We start from the raw sequence: 17,948 nt of genomic DNA on the forward strand, positions 1-17,948 counted from the left end.
CTCCCAGTCAGCTGCACTCTCTGTAAACTCCTGGGTCTCTTCTCACTCTTTGCGGGAATGTAGGAAACAAAATGAAAGGAGCACCTTACTCCCTCCTCACCTAACTCCCTCAGTCACCAATCTCTCACTATATCACTCAAATGCATCAAATTCAGCACTCCCTCAGTCACCAAACTCTCACTATAGCACTCAAATGCACCAAATTCAGCACTCCCTCAGTCACCAAACTCTCACTATAGCACTCAAATGCACCAAATTCAGCACTCAGTGCTCACTCACTTTTATACTGTGAATCTAGCCTCTGAAAACTGGCCTAATCCAATTAACTAATTAACAAGCTCCAGCTGCAAGTACCTACAAGTAGAACCTTTGTTTAAAGCTGATTGAAAATTCACCTTCTAAACCACACAGCAACTTTTAAGTTATTTATCTAAATAAAAGAACATAGAACATAGAAAATACAGCACAGAACAGGCCCTTCGGCCCATGATGTTGTGCCGAACCTTTGTCCTAGAAAAGAAAGACTAGACTTTAGATAAAAATGAAGCCTTTATATCCCTCACTCTCACTGTAGCACTCAAATGCATCAAATTCAGCACTCAGTGTCCTGCTAGGATAGTCGCCAGAAACCCCCTTTTGTCTCGCAGCAACACCTAGTCCCCCAATCAATCAGTAACCACCCAGTCCCAGGTCAAACTGCCCTTTTGTCTGGAAAAGTAGGTCACCCCCACAGCCAAGCCTGAGGCCTCGAGTGAGAGCAGGAAGGAGTCAGCAGGCGAGGTTGAGAAGTGGAGGCAATAGAGCATGGGGAAGGAGGCTGGAATAGGTCATGTACAGCTGCAGTGGGACCCACGAGGGAGCATGGACGATGCCCAGACCCCGGGACTCAGCAGAGAGAGAGGGAAGGGAAGAGAGGAAAATGTGGAGCAGAGCCAGGTGGGCAAGAGAGACCAGGAAAGGGGACCTGGAGGCCGAGAGAGGCATCCTGGAAAACTGGCTGGAGCCAATGAGGCTAGGACCACACTGCGGCCAGGAGCAGAACCAAGGGATACTGGGACCCACCAACCCAAGAAAGAGAAAAAAATACAGAGCATGAGCCCACAAACATCAACCCCACATGAGGAGAGGGGAGATAGCAGAGCTCCATGTAGTACTTATGTAATGGCCCTTTCTCTCTCTGAGACTCCATTTTGGGATCTCTCTGTGTAAGATTAATAACCCCTGTTCCCAGCCAAGGAGACCTCCTGTCCATTAGACCCAGTGTGTAGTCACCCCACTGTTCCCCATGCTCTCAGTGTATGGGGACCATCTTCCCCAGTATCTGGGGATTGAGAAGGTGTGGAGCTGCCTTGAACGGCTGCAATCCATGTGGTGTAGCTGCACCCATAGTGCTGTTCGGGATGGAGTTCCCAGATCTTGACCCAGAGACAGTGAAGGAACGGCAATATATTTCCAAATCATGATGGTGAGTGACTTGGACGGAAACCTCCAGGTGGTGGGGCTCCCCGGTATCTGCTGCCCTTGTCCTTCTAGGTGGTGGTGGTCTTGGTTTGGAACATTAGTGGAAACCTGTGGCCATGCGGCTCACCTGGGCACTACGGCTACAATCTACCAGCCGTCTTCCATCCTGTAGATGCCAGGAAATCCTTCTTCCAAGATGCCCGACAGCCGTTACACCCCGCGAGATCTGGTTAGATCTGCGGAATCCAGTCTCGCAGAGTGAAGTCGGCTTAAAAGCTGACTTACTGCTGCCTTCGCAGGACGACCTCGCGACATCTACCGGCCTCGCTGAGGAGACCCCAACTGGGCGGTGTTCCCACAAACGTCTGAATGTGGCAGGACTGCAGAGCTTAGATCTGATCCGTTGGTTGTGAGACTTCTTAGCTCTGTCTGTTACTTGCTGCTTATGTTGTTTGGCACACAATTAGTCCGGTGTTGTAGCTTCACCAAGTTGACACCTCATTTTTCAGTATGCTTGGTGCTGCTCCTGGCATGCCCTCCTGCACTCTTCATTGAACCAGGGTGATCTCCTGGCTTGGTGGTAATGGTAGAATGGGGGATATGACGGGCCTTAAGGTTGCGGAATGTGGTTGAAAACAATTCTGCTGCTGCTTCTGATGGCCCACAGCAACTCGTGGATGCCCAATCTTGAGTTACTCGATCTGTTCAAAGTCTATCCCATTTAATAGAATGGTAGTGCCGCATGACATGATGGAGGGTATTCACAATGTGAAAATGGGAATTCATTTCCACAAGGAGCTGTGTGGTGGTCACTTCTACCGATACTGGCATGAACAGGTGCAGCTGTGGAGGGCAGGTTAATGAGGACAATGTCAAGTAACCTTTTGCCTCTTATTGGTTCCCTTAACATCTGCCACAAACCCAGTCTATCAGCTATGTCCTTCAGCAGTCAGCTACTGGACCACATTGATGTCCCTCACTCACGGTACATTCTGCACCCTTGCCACCCTCAGTGCTTTCTCGAAGTCGTGTTCAACATGTAGGAAACTGATTGATCAATTACTGTGGGGGTGGGGCGGGGAGGTTGGGTGGTGTGGAAGGAGTGTGGGTTCAGTGATAGCAGGAGGTTTCCTTGCCCATGTTTGCCCTGATTCTATGAGACTCGATGAGGTCCAGACTCAATGTTGAGATCTTCCAGGGGTTGAGGATGTACCCGGGGATGGTGATAGTGGTGTCTGGGATGTTATCTGTGAGTATGACTATGTCAGGCTGTTGCTTGGCTAGTCTGTGAGACAGCTGCCCCAATTTTGGCACAAGGCCCCGATGTTTGTCAGGAGGACTTTGCAGGGCTGACAGGGCTGGGTTTGCCAATTTTCTGGTGCCCAGTTCGATGCCGGGTGGTCAATCCGGTTTCATTCCTTATCAACTTTCTCTGTAGCGGTTTGTGCCCTTTCAGAGGGCAGTTAAGGTTCAGCTATATTGCTGTAGGCCTGGAGTCACACGTAGGCCAGACCGGATAAGGACTTCAGATTTTCCTCTCGAAAAGGCATGAGTCCACCCAGCCATTTGTACAGCAGTGGTTTTATTGAGACGAGCTTTAAATCCAGGTTTTTTTTATTGAATTTCAATTCCACCAGCTGCCATGGTGGGATTTGAACCCATGTCTCCAGAGCATTGCCATTGGATTACTGATAACATTGCTGCTATGTCACTGCCACTGTGAGCCTGCTCACAGCCTGAACCCTCGGTGTTGATTGCATTGAAGTCCTGTGTGGCAGGGATTTTCCAGATCGGCCTTCTTGGTGACAGTCGTACATTGGGTGGGCTGAATAGATCAGCATTAAGTGGCAGGTGGGAGGAGTATTCTGAACTTTTTCTATCATCTTGTGGGTTGTTGCAAGTTGTTGTATATGTAGAGTGATGTTTACCAGGTCAGGGAGCCAAGGGGGTGGTGTTCACTGCAGTGTTCCAGTACTGAGAGGATCTGGACCACAGGGTCACAGTATTCTGCTACTGAGTATGAGAGTGTGAGTGATGAGGTTGGAGTGTGGTGGTAACAGCACCCCCCGCCCCCCACATTGAGTGGCTTGTTTGACAATCAAGTTGTTTCTGGACTATTGGGTGCCCATGTGAACCTTCAGCAGAATTAATTTTTGAAAATGAATATTGTGCATTAGTATGAAGAATATTTCTACATTTATAATTGCAGATTTATTTTACAGGAAAACTAGAACACTATGATACTGATACAGTCTCCGAGTTCTACACGTTTCACAGGATGTGGAGGAGAGGAAGTGCACATTATGATGTGCAATATTGATCAAATGATGTAAACCAGGTCTTTCTGCAACAGTTAAATGCTTTTTTGTGTAATGTACAGAATCAGTAACCATTACATTAGAGTGAGCTAGATTAAATTAGGTTCTTTGATATTGTTTATGTAATAACCCCCACGAGGCCCACGGGGATACCCCGAGTGATCTCTCTGTAAGCGTGTGTCTATTTATTGCCTTAGGGCAGAATCGTATGACCGTGAAGAAACCAGAGTTCACCATAATAATAATAATAATAATAATCACATTGTCACAAGTAGGCTTCAATGAAGTTACTGTGAAAAGCCCCATGTCGCCACATTCCGGCGCCTTTTCGGGGAGGCCGGTACGGGAATTGAACTTGCGCTGCTGGCATTGTTCTGCATTGCAAGCCAGCTGTTTAGCCCACTGTGCTAAACCAGCCCCTGTTTGGTTTACTGTTTGGTTTCCTGGGTCTTTATTCTGGCAACGAGGTAATTCCAATTCTGGACATCCCAGCCAATCCGGGATATTGCAGCAACGTGTTGGACAGACTTTTGAAAAATGCGTCTCTCTGAGAGGTTAGAGGCCTTCGATGCAGGCCTGAAAGATTGGACTCAGTACGCTGAGCAAATTAGGTACATTTTCCAGGCCAATGGCATCAGTGGAGAGGACCGACAGAAGGTAATCCTCCTGACTGCCTGTATGGCCCCGACCTTCGACATGATTAAAAACCTCACGTACCCAGCTGATCCGGATTCAAAATCTTTTGCTGAATTGGTGGAGTTGGCATTTAACCATTATAACCTGAAACTGTTCGTGATTGAATAAACTCGGTTTGTTCTCACTGGAATGAAGGAGGTTGAGTGGCGACCTGATAGAGGTATACAAAATAATGAGGGGCATAGACAGAGTGGATAGTCAGAGGCTTTTCCCCAGGGTACAGGGGTCAATTACTAGGGGGCATAGGTTTAAGGTGAGAGGGGCAAAGTTTAGAGTAGATGTACGAGGCAAGTTTTTTACGCAGAGGGTAGTGGGTGCCTGGAACTCGCTACCGGAGGAGGTAGTGGAAGCAGGGACGATAGGGACATTTAAGGGGAATCTTGACAAATACATGAATAGGATGGGAATAGAAGGATACGGACCCAGGAAGTGTAGAAGATTGTAGTTTAGTCGGGCAGCATGGTTGGCACGGGCTTGGAGGGCCAAAGGGCCTGTTCCTGTGCTGTACATTTCTTTGTTCTTTGTTCTTGATTCAGTACTGCTGTGCAGACTCTGGGCGAGTCAGTTACAGACTTTTGAACTAGACTCCAAAGGCTGGCTGAGCATTGAGAAACATACAAATGTACTGAAGGAAGTCATAGAATCATAGATCCCTACAGTGCAGAAGGAGGCCATTCAGCCCATCGAATGTGCACTGTCCCCCGATAAAACACCCCACCTACACCCAATTCCCCACCCTATCCACATATTCCTACCTAATCTTTGGACACAAAGAAACAATTTAGCATGGCCAATCCACATTGCAAGTTTGGTCCATCCATTTCAGAGATGTTAAGGGACCGGCTGGTGTGGGGAATTAATAAAATGGCCACTCTGAGGAAGTTATTGGCAGAGACTACGTTTAATTGAAGGGTCTTTGAACCAGTACTGTCTCACGAGAACACGGTGGAGAGGGTTCAGGAACTCCAAGGTTCCTTGGACTATAGTGCCCATAGTGTTGGCCGACCCCTAACCACCCCCCCCCCCCCACACACACACACTGAAATCCAGCATCTTCCCAGGCCAGTGCTTGAATGACCAGATCACCACCAAAACATCAACCAGCTCTTCAAAGCCACATTCAGACTCAACAGTCAAGGGCCACCACAAACCAGCGTGATACCTGCCCAGAGGACGACGGGGAGTACCAGCTGCATTGGCATGCCTGCCGTCATAGAACGAGTGGTATTAAGTCCGCCAGAAGCCTCGCCTCTGCGAGGATTATAAACTAACCGTAAACAGGGCATCCCGTCTGGACTGTTATCCCATGCCTCGTGTGGAGGCTTTGTATGTGAAACTGGCTGGAAGATTCATCAAACTGGATATGAGCCACACATATCTACAGTTAGAATTGGACACTGCATCATCAAAATACGTGACAATTAATACCCACAGGGGGGCTGTTTGAATGCACTCACCTTCCCTTCAGGGTTTCTTCTGCTTCTGTAATATTCCAGAGAGTAATGGAAGGCATCCTCCAGGTACTACCCAAAGCGACAGTATACTTGGATGACATGCTCATTATGGGAGCCACGGAGAAGGAGCACTTGACTATCTGGAAGACATCCTCAGACCATTCTCCCAATGGGTGTCCACCTAAAGAGAGGTAAATGCTTCTTTAACGCAAAGGCTGCAATGTACTTGTGTTACCGTGTGGATAAAGATGGCTTGTACCCAGTGGAGAAAGAGGTCCAGGCCAGAACAGGAGCCCCGACTCCACTAAAAGCAACAGAATTAAGATTGGAAGTTTATTCCGAATTTGGCCACCTTGCTGGCACTTCTTCACTTATTTCAAAGAAGAACCAGAAGTGGGTGTGTGGAGCTCTACAAGAAGCTTCACCAGGGTGAAGAGACAGCTGTTACCCTCCCAGCTGCTGACCCATTACCATCTTTCACTCGCTCTTTCTCATGCCTGACACCACCCGGCATGGCATTTGGACAGTGCTGTCCCATCGCTGGGACGATGGCACCGAATGCCCTATAGCGTACCCTTCCAGAACCCTGACAGATGCGGAATGCCACTGCGCCCAAATTGGGAAAGAAAGCTTGGCTGTGATAAATGTGGTGAAAGGGATTCACCATTATGTCTCAGGGTGGCATTTTCTCATCATCATGGACCACAAGCCAAGAGGCCGGGGGGAATTTCCTCCATAGCCTCAACCCAAATCCAATGCTGGGCTCTATTACTTGCAGCGTAGGAATACACATATCAATATTGACCACAAGGCCAAATAGAACATGCCAGTGCCCTCAGCCATCTTCCACTGCCTGTGAGCCCCCCCCCCGCCCCCCCCCCCCCCACTCCGCCAGTGGCGGATGAAGTTGTGGAGACTTCAAATTTCTTGGATACTCTGCCAGTAACAGACGCACAAATTTGCATATGGGCAGAAATCCCACATTGGCAAAACATAGTCACATTATTTTGCATGGTAGATTACACCATGGGGCAGCCCTGCAGCTCCTACATTATACATATAAGCTGGGAGCAGGAGGAGGCCTTTTGGCCCTTTGAGCCTGCTCCGCCATTTATCATTATTGGACAATAATAAGTCTTACAACAACAGGTTAAAGTCCAACAGGTTTGTTTCGAATCAATAGCTTTCGGAGAGAAGCTCCTTCCTCGGGTGAATCCTTCATTCACCCGAGGAAGGAGCAGTGCTCCGGAAGCTCATGATTCGGAACAAACCTGTTGGACTTTAACCTGGTGTTGCAAGACTTCTTACTGTGCTCACCCCAGTCCAACGTCGGCATCTCAACATCATATCATTATTGGGTGGGCCCTTGACCTATGTTTTAATGAATATTTAATGGGTGGTTTCTTGCGGTGGAAATGGCTGATTCCGTGATGAGGGTGGGTGGGAAACCCCGATTCGGATGGTCACAGGGTGGGTGGGAGACGCCGTATGTGGTTTGTCACCTGCAATGTAAGGGGATTGGGTGGCCTGGTGAAGAGGTCGAGAGTTTTTACTCACCGAAAGAATCTAAATGCTGGTTCTGGTGTTCTTTGAGGAGACTCACTTGCGGTCAGTGATCAGACCAGACTGCAGAGTGGTGGGTGATCCAGGTGTTTCACTCAGGCTTTGATGGGAGGGCTGGAGGAGCTGCAATTCCAGTCATTAAATGGGTCCCTCTATCGGTCACGAGGATCGTTGTGGACACTAATGCCATTTACGTGATCGTTGGCACAAGCATTGGTGGTGCTGGTGAATGCCTATGCTCCTAACTGGGACAATGTTAGAGTTAAGCACTTGTAAGAAATCTGTTGAGATCCATTCCTGACCTGGCTACGCATCATTTAGTTCTTGGAGGAGACTGCAATTGTCTGCTGGATCCTAAATTGGACCTGTCCAGACCTAAATGCCTGGCTCTGTTGGAAATGGCAAAGGCACTCGGAGCCTTTATAGAGCAGAATGGGGGTGACACCCATGAAAACCTCTGAATCCAGGGATAAAGAGTTCTCATTGTTTTCGCACATACATGGACTGAATTATTTTTAATTGGTAGGTCGCTTCTCCCTTGCGTAAAAAGAGAAGAATACCCGCAATAATAATTTCTGACAATGCTCCACACTTTGTGGATTTGGTCTTGGAAATGGGCTGCAATCAGCACCCGCCATGGAGATACGATGTGGCGCTATTCACGGAGGAGTTTTGTAACCACATGGCTTCATGAGGGTGGCACAGGAGCACAGTGGTTAGCACTGTCGCTTCACAGCTCCAGGGTCAAAGGTTCGATTCCCGGCTTGGGTCATTGTCCGGAGTCTACACATTCTCCTTGTGTCTACGTGAGATTCCTCCGGGTGCTCCGGTTTCCTCCCACAGTCCAAAGATAGAACATAGAACGGTACAGCGCAGTACAGGCCCTTCGGCCCACGATGTTGCACCGACATGGGAAGTCAAAAAACAAAAGCCATCTAACCTACACTATGCCATTATCATCCATATGCTTATCCAATAAACTTTTAAATGCCCTCAATGTTGGTGAGTTCACTACTGTTGCAGGTAGGGCATTCCACAGCCTCACCACTCTTTGCGTAAAGAACCTACCTCTGACCTCTGTCCTATATCTATTACCCCTCAGTTTAAAGCTCTGTCCCCTCGTGCTAGCCATTTCCATCCGCGGGAGAAGGCTCTCACTGTCCACCCTATCTAACCCCCTGATCATTTTGTATGTCTCTATTAAGTCTCCTCTTAACCTTCTTCTCTCAAACGAAAACAACCTCAAGTCCATCAGCCTGTCCTCATCAGATTTTCCCTCCATACCAGGCAACATCCTGGTAAATCTCCTCTGCACCCGCTCCAAAGCTTCCACGTCCTTCCTATAATGCAGTGACCAGAACTGTATGCAATACTCCAAATGCGGCCGTACCAGAGTTTCGTACAGCTGCAACATGACCTCATGACTCCGGAACTCAATCCCTCTACCAATAAAGGCCAACACTCCATAGGCCTTCTTCACAACCCTATCAACCTGGGTGGCAACTTTCAGGGATCTATGTACATGGACACCTAGATCCCTCTGCTCATCCACACTTCCAAGAACTTTACCATTAGCCAAATATTCCGCATTCCTGTTATTCCTTCCAAAGTGAATCACCTCACACTTCTCTACATTAAACTCCATTTGCCACCTCTCAGCCCAGCTCATGTAGCTTATCTATGTCCCTCTGTAACCTGCTACATCCTTCCGCACTGTCGACAACACCACCGACTTTAGTGTCGTCTGCAAATTTACTCACCCACCCTTCTGCGCCCTCCTCTAGGTCATTGATAAAAATGACAAACAGCAACGGCCCCAGAACAGATCCTTGTAGTACGCCACTTGTAACTGAACTCCATTCTGAACATTTCCAATCAACCACCACCCTCTGTCTTCTTTCAGCTAGCCAATTTCTGATCCACATCTCTAAATCACCCTCAATCCCCAGCCTCCGTATTTTCTGCAATAGCCTACCGTGGGGAACCTTATCAAACGCTTTACTGAAATCCATATACACCACATCAACTGCTCTAGCCTCGTCTACCTGTTCAGTCACCTTCTCAAAGAACTCGATAAGGTTTGTGAGGCATGACCTACCCTTCACAAAGCCATGCTGACTATCCCTAATCATATTATTCGTATCTAGATGATTATAAATCTTGTCTCTTATAATCCCCTCCAAGACTTTACCCACAACAGACGTGAGGCTCACCGGTCTATAGTTGCCGGGGTTGTCTCTACTCCCCTTCTTGAACAAAGGGACCACATTTGCTATCCTCCAGTCCTCTGGCACTATTCCTGTAGCCAATGATGACATAAAAATCAAAGCCAAAGGCCCAGCAATCTCTTCCCTGGCTTCCTAGAGAATCCTAGGATAAATCCCATCAGGCCCCGGGGACTTATCTATTTTCAGCCTGTCCAGAATTGCCAACACCTCTTCCCTACGTACCTCAATGCCATCTATTCTAATAGCCTGGGTCTCAGCATTCTCCTCCACAACATTATCTTTTTCCTGAGTGAATACTGACGAAAAATATTCATTTAGTATCTCGCCTATCTCTTCAGACTCCACACACAACTTCCCATCCCTGTCCTTGACTGGTCCTACTCTTACCCTAGTCATTCTTTTATTCCTGACATACCTATAGAAAGCTTTTGGGTTTTCCTTGACCCTACCTGCCAAATACTTCTCATGTCCCCTCCTTGCTCGTCTTAGCTCTCTCTTTAGATCCTTCCTCGCTACCTTGTAACTATCAAGCGCCCCAACTGAAACTTCACTCCTCATCTTCACATAGGCCTCCTTCTTCTCCTTAACAAGAGATTCCACTTCTTTGGTAAACCACAGTTCCCTCGCTCGACGCCTTCCTCCCTGCCTGACCGGTACGTACTTATCAAGAACACGCAGTAGCTGTTCCTTAAACCAGCTCCACATATCCAGTGTGCCCAACAGTTGCAGCCTACTTCTCCAACCTACCCCTCCCAAGTCATGTCTAATGGCATCATAATTCATGTGCAGGTTAGGTGGATTGGCCAAGCTAAATTGCTCTGAGTGTCCAAAGGGGTTGGTCGGGGTTGCTGGGTTAAGGGAATGGGGTGGAGGTACGGGCTTAAGAAGGGTGCGTTTTCCAAGGGCCAGTGCAGACTCAATGGGTCGAATGGCCTCCTTCTGCACTGTAAATTATATGTTCTATGTTGTCTTCTATGATTATTTTGGAGTATTGGAGGTTGAGGGGAGAACTGATAGAGGTCTACAAAATTATGAGGGGCATAGACAGAGTGGATACTCAGAGGCTTTTCTCCGGGGTAGAGGGGTCAATTACTAGGGGGCATAGGTTTAAGGTGAGAGGGGCAAGGTTTAGAGTAGATGTACGAGGCAAGTTTTTTACGCAGAGGGTAGTGGGTGCCTGGAACTCGCTACCGGAGGAGGTGGTGGAAGCAGGGACGATAGTGACATGTAAGGGGCATCTTGACAAATACATGAATAGGATGGGGATAGAGGGATATGGACCCAGGAAGTGTAGAAGATTGTAGTTTGGGCAGCATGGTCGGCACGGGCTTGGAGGGCCGAAGGGCCTGTTCCTGTGCTGTACATTTCTTTGTTCTTTGATCTTTGTTCTATGTAAAGCTTAATAGGAATGACTGTCTCTCACTCAACACTGTAGGAAACCCTTAAGCCAGTGGTACGCAGGGTGATAACCTCCTATAAGACCCATCTAGATAGCACTGTGAGGGCAGAGCAGCAGCGACTGGTGGGTGGGATTTTGGAGGTGGATCGCTGGTATTTAGATAACATACCTCTGAGTTACTCGTGCTTAGGAAGCAGCTGCAAACGCAGATCGATCTGGTGTCCACAGGGAAGGCAGTGGGCCAGCTGCGGCACATGAGGGGGTGGATTATGAGTACGGGAGAAGGTGGGCCATCTTGTGGCTCACCAGCTGAGGCAGCAGGCTGCTCCCCGGGAGACTGTGAAGATCAGAGACTCAGTTGGCAGTTTGTTCTCTGCCCCGAGAGAGGTCAGCGCAGCATGCAAGGTATTTTACAGGGATCTTTGCAAGTCAGGGCCCCCAGGGAACGGTTGAACATGTCAGGTCCTAGATGGGTTGTCCATCCCGGCGATGGAAAGAGGGAGATGGGAGGAGTTGGAGGTTCCGTTATGCCCTGAGGAGGTGTTGAATAGCATTGGGCTGATACAGTCTGGGAAAGCCCCCGGTCCTGATGGGTTTCCCGACTAATTTTACAAGACGTTTGCGGGTCAACAGGTACCACTGACAGTCGACTTGTTCAATGATTCTTTGGCTCGGGGGACATTGCCCGATGCACTGCTGCAGACCTCCATCCACCTCAATTTGAAAAAGGATAAAGACCCAACAGAATGTGGGTCATTGGACACATTTCCCTTTTGAACGTGGGCGCCAAGCTGCTGGCCAAGATAATACTACGACTACTACTAATAATAATAACCGCTTATTGTCACAAGTAGGCTTCAAATGAAGTTACTGTGAAAAGCCCCTAGTCGCCACATTCCGGCGCCTGTTCGGGGAGGCTGGTACGGGAAGTTGTTGGGTTCGTCTCAGCTGGGCTCGTCCTTCAGGAATTGTCGCGGGTCCTTGAACTTGGTTGTTCTGCTACAGTTGATCGCGCACAGGCCGGTCCCAAAAGAGACCAATCTCTAGTGCGCAGGGCGTTTTATCCTTCGTCCCTTTCACACCCTTTTGGGCACTCCTTACTCCAGGTCCAATGGATCGATAGGGTTCTCGATCACCATCATCGATCTTAGCCAATTAGGGGGCTTGATGGCTGGGCGGGTCCTAGCTATCATTGTCCCAGGCACGTAGGCCTTTCCAAATAAGGGAGGGTGGCACCGGTTAGTCTGCTGTCGTTGATGGTCCTTAATGCGAATGCTATTGTCTTGGGGAAAATGGTAATTGATTCTCAATGGATGCAAGTTTCAGCCAAGTCTGGTTTCTTTGCACAATCCACAGAGGCTGTGTGCCTGTGTGTGTCCCAAATTGACCACCATTCCCATGATCCTTTGCAGGTAGCCATTTTACATGGCTACAGGGTAGGTTCTTTTGAATAGAGGCACGAGGTACGGGTGCCCATTGTCGCCATTCCAGTTTACACAGCCGTTGCTTTGACGTCTTTGGGGAAAGGAAGGGGGTAAAGCAGGGTCGGGGGGGCAGGGAGCATTAAGGTGTCTTTTTATACTGATGACCTGCTCTTGTACGTTATGGACCCAGTGTCCGGCATGAAGGGAATAATGAAGCTACTCGTTTTCAGGGTTCAAACTGAACATGGAGAAGAGTGAATACTTTCCGGTTAATCCCCCCGGCTCTGCCCCCCAACTCCTGCTACCCTGGCTCTCTCCCCCAACCCCTGCCACCTCCGACTCTGCTCCCCTAACTCCTGCCACTCCCAGCTCTCTCCCCAACTCCTGCCACCCCCGGCTCTCACACCAACTCCTGCCACCCTGGCTCTCTCCCCCAACTCCTGCCACCCCCAGCTCTCTCCCCCAACTCCTGCCACCCCCGGCTCTCACCCCGACTCCTGCCACCCTGGCTCTCGCCTCCAACTCCTGCCACCCCCGACTCGGCTCCCCAACTCCTGCCACCCCCAGCTCTCTCCCCCAACTCCTGCCACCCCCGGCTCTCTCCCCAACTCCTGCCACCCCCGGCTCTCACACCAACTCCTGCCACCCTGGCTCTCTCCCCCAACCCCTGCCACCCCCGACTCTGCTCCCCTAACTCCTGCCACCCCCAGCTCTCTCCCCCAACTCCTGCCACCCCCGACTCGGCTCCCCTAACTCCTGCCACCCCCAGCTCTCTCCCCCAACTCCTGCCACCCCCGGCTCTCTCCCCCGACTCCTGCCACCCCCAGCTCTCTCCCCCAACTCCTGCCATCCCCAGCTCTCTCCCCCAACTCCTGCCACCCCCGGCTCTGCTCCCCTAACTCCTGCCACCTCAGCTCTCTCCCCCAACTCCTGCCACCTCAGCTCTCTCCCCCAACTCCTGCCACCCCAGCTCCCTTGCCCAATTCCTGCCACCCCGGCTCTCTCCCCCAACTCCTGCCACCCCGGCTCAACTCTGCCAACTCCTGCCACCCCGGCTCAGCTCCCCCAACTCCTGCCACCCCCAGCTCCCTTGCCCAACACCTGTGTCATGATATTCAAACACACCCATCATGATAGACACACCAACAGACAAATCAGAACACACAACACCACAACCAATCACAGACAAAGACAGGGACAGTATAAAAGGACAAACAAGACACCTGGTGGGCAGTAGATCTGGGGACAAGGACAACGACAAGACCTGTTTTAACATCACAGACAGGGAGTCCCCACGTGCAGAGTATCAAGACAAAACTGTAGATAGTAAGTTTGAATAAAACAGCGTTGCACCAAACACAACTGTGTTGGCTCATCTGTGTGTCAGAACGCCCAACACCACATGGTACAGGAGTGGATCGATACCTGCCGACTAACCTGCCATTCTGGACATGGACCTCACCGATAAACCGCAGCCGTTGCAAGTCGCGGGGAACCTTGGTACCAATTGGAAGCTCTTCAAGCAGCGATTCGACCTGTACATCCGAGCCAACGAGAAACAGAGTGCCTCGGACGAAACAAAGATTGCAATGCTCCTCTCCTACGCAGGTCAGCACGCCATCGATGTCTTCAACTCACTGGTGTTCGAAGAAGGCGAAAACCAATCCAAGTATGACACAGTCATCCTCAAGCTAGACCAGCACTTTAATGTTGAAGTGAATGAAAGTTTTGAAAGATATCTCTTTCAGCAACGCCTGCAAGGTAAGGAGGAGCTTTTTCAACCCTTTTTGACGCACCTCCGATTTCTAGCGCAGTCCTGCAGTTACGGCAACACCACAGAGTCCATGATCAGGGACCAGATTGTTTTTGGCGTTGCCTCCAGTGGCCTACGCCAGCAGCTTCTTAAAATCAAAAGCTTCACCATAGCGTCTGCAGTAGAAGCCTGTGTCCTCCACAAGAATGCAACCAGCCGTTTTGCCCGATTTCAGGCGTCCGAGTTGGCACAGAGGGGGTCCCCAGCCGTCGAATCGGCAAGCCAGGCCGCCCACGACGCCGAACGCTTCCAGGTCATCGATTATCTCCCTACCCGTGGCCCCGACGAGAGCGGCCGCTTCCCGTGCTTTTCGCGGTCTCCTGCGCTTGTGCGCGCCAAAACCAACGGCAACATCGAGGGACACACCGCGCAGGCGCGCCCAATGCAAGATCGCACTGCGTATGTGCAGTGGCGCAACAAACGCCGTGACGTCATGACGTGCGGCAACTGTGGAGCTGTACACTTAAAAGGGCAATGTCCTGCTAAAAACCGACAGTGCCTCCGATGTGGCAAGATGGGCCACTATGCTGCCCACTGTCGTGCGGCTCAACCCATGGATCCTACTCATCTCCGACAACCTCGCAGACACGTCAGGACCGTCCAACCCACGCATCAAGACTTCCAGCTAAATGATGCAGATGACCAGGATGCCTTCCGGGTTTCCGTCATCGATGTAAACAGGGTCAATGCCATCAATCCGGCCGATGAGTGGAGTGCCACCCTAACGGTCAACCGATCGCACGTTACCTTCCGTCTGGACACCGGCGCATCCGCCAACCTGATTGCATATTCTGAATTCCAGGCCATGAAGGTCAAACCACCCATCACGCCATCTCGGCTCAAGATGGTTGATTATAACGGGAACGTCATCCCGTCCATGGGTTCTTGCCAGCTACAGGTAACGCACAAAACGCACACGGCCACACTCCCCTTCGAAGTTGTTGGCTCATCAAAAGATTTGTTACTGGGCGCACAGGCGTGTAAGGTCCTTCACCTGGCACAGCGCATTATGTCTCTCTCTCCAGATGAGATATCCGACTTCCCGTATGCTGAGTTCCATGCAAATCTCCATTCCCTCCTTGCTCACAACCAGGAGGTATTTGAAGGCATGGGGACATTGCCATACACTTAAAAGATTTGCCTCAAACCGGACGCCATCCCGGTCGTTCACGCACCTCGCAGGGTTCCTGCGCCACTCAAAGACCGCCTCAAGTTGCAGCTGCAGGCTCTTCAGGACCAAGGGGTCCTATCCAGGGTCACGGAGCCCACGCCATGGGTCAGCTCCATGGTCTGTGTAAAAAAGCCCTCTGGCGAGCTCCGCATATGCATAGATCCTAAAGATCTAAATAACAACATTATGCGGGAACACTATCCCATCCCCAAACGTGAGGAAATCACCAGCGAGATGGCCCAAGCCAAAATATTTACCAAACTGGATGCGTCCAAAGGATTTTGGCAGATCCAATTGGACCCGGCCAGCCGAAGGCTATGCACGTTTAACACCCCTTTCGGCAGATTCTGCTACAACCGGATGCCATTTGGCATCATCTCGGCATCTGAGGTTTTCCACCGAATCATGGAGCAGATGATGGAAGGCATCGAAGGGGTACGTGTATATGTGGACGATATCATCATTTGGTCCACCACTCCGCAGGAGCACATGCATCGTCTACGACGTGTCTTCGCCCGCATACGACAAAATGGCCTGCGTCTCAACCGCGCCAAGTGTGCCTTTGGCCAGACTGAGCTGAAGTTCCTCGGGGACCACATCTCACAATCAGGGGTCCGCCCCGATGCAGACAAAATTAGCGCCATCACAGCCATGCCACGGCTGGCTGACAAGAAGGCTGTCCTAAGATTCCTGGGCATGGTCAACTTCCTTGGGAAGTTCATTCCCAACCTTGCTTCTCATGCAACGGCTATGCGCCATCTCGTGAAGAAATCAACAGAATTAGAACATAGAACATAGAACAATACAGCGCAGTACAGGCCCTTCGGCCCACGATGTTGCACCGAAACAAAAGCCATCTAACCTACACTATACCATTATCATCCATATGTTTATCCAATAAACTTTTAAATGCCCTCAATGTTGGCGAGTTCACGACTGTAGCAGGTAGGGCATTCCACGGCCTCACTACTCTTTGCGTAAAGAACCTACCTCTGACCTCTGTCCTATATCTATTACCCCTCAGTTTAAAGTTATGTCCCCTTATGTTATGTTCCAATGGCAGCAATCGCACCAGCTGGAATGGGAGGAGCTCAAGCACAAACTGGTCACGGCACCAGTGTTGGCGTTCTTCGACACGGCTCACCAAACAAAAATCTCAACGGATGCCAGCCAATCTGGTATTGGAGCAGTACTCTTGCAGAAAGATAGCACGTCGTCATGGGCCCCGGTTGCATATGCCTCACGAGCCATGACCCCTACGGAACAGCGCTACGCGCAAATAGAAAAAGAATGCCTGGGCTTGTTAACTGGATTGGACAAGTTCCACAATTATGTGTATGGTCTTCCACGATTCACGGTCGAAACTGACCACCGCCCCCTGGTCAACATAATAAACAAGGACCTGAACGACATGACCCCTCACCTCCAGCGCATCTTACTTAAACTCAGGAGGTATGATTTCGAACTGATCTACACTCCGGGGAAGGATCTGATCGTGGCGGACACGCTCTCCCGAGCAGTGAGTACACCACCAGATGCGGAGGGGTTCGTGCGTCAAATTGAGGCACACGTTACTCTGACAGCAGCAAATCTTCCGGCTGACAACCCAAGTCTGGCCCGCATACGCGCAGAGACGGCGACTGACCCCCTTCTACAGCGAGTGATGCGCCACATGGCGGAAGGGTGGCTCAAAGGGCAGTGCCCGCAGTTTTATAATGTGCGAGATGACCTTACCAACATTGACGGGGTCCTTATGAAGTTAGACAGGATTGTCATTCCGGACAGCATGCGCCAGATGATTCTTAATCAACTACACGAAGGCCACTTGGGAGTCGCGAAATGCAGACGGAGGGCCCGAGAGGCGGTATATTGGCCGGGTATTAATGAAGACATAGCCAACATGGTGCTAAATTGCACAACCTGTCAGAGGTTTCAGCCGGCGCAACCTCCGGAGACGCTTCTACCACACGAGATGGTGACGTCCCCCTGGGCGAAGGTGGGTGTTGACCTATTTCACGCGCTCGGCAGAGATTACAATTATAGATTACTTTTCCAATTACCCGGAAGTCATACCTCTACACGTTCTGACGTCGTCCGCAGTCATTCGGGCCTGCAAGGAAACATTTGCTCGCCATGGCATTCCAATGACTGTCATGTCGGACAATGGGCCCTGTTTCGCCAGCCGTGAATGGTTGTCCTTTGCCGCAACATATAGAACATAGAACATAGAACATAGAACAATACAGCGCAGTACAGGCCCTTCGGCCCACGATGTTGCACCGAAACAAAAGCCATCTAACCTACACTATGCCATTATCATCCATATGTTTATCCAATAAACTTTTAAATGCCCTTTGGTTTCACTCATGTGACATCCAGCCCTCTACATCCACAGTCGAATGGGAAGGCAGAGAAGGGCGT

This window comes from Scyliorhinus torazame, chromosome 14 (assembly GCF_047496885.1).
Source record: "Scyliorhinus torazame isolate Kashiwa2021f chromosome 14, sScyTor2.1, whole genome shotgun sequence".
NCBI lineage: Eukaryota > Metazoa > Chordata > Chondrichthyes > Carcharhiniformes > Scyliorhinidae > Scyliorhinus > Scyliorhinus torazame.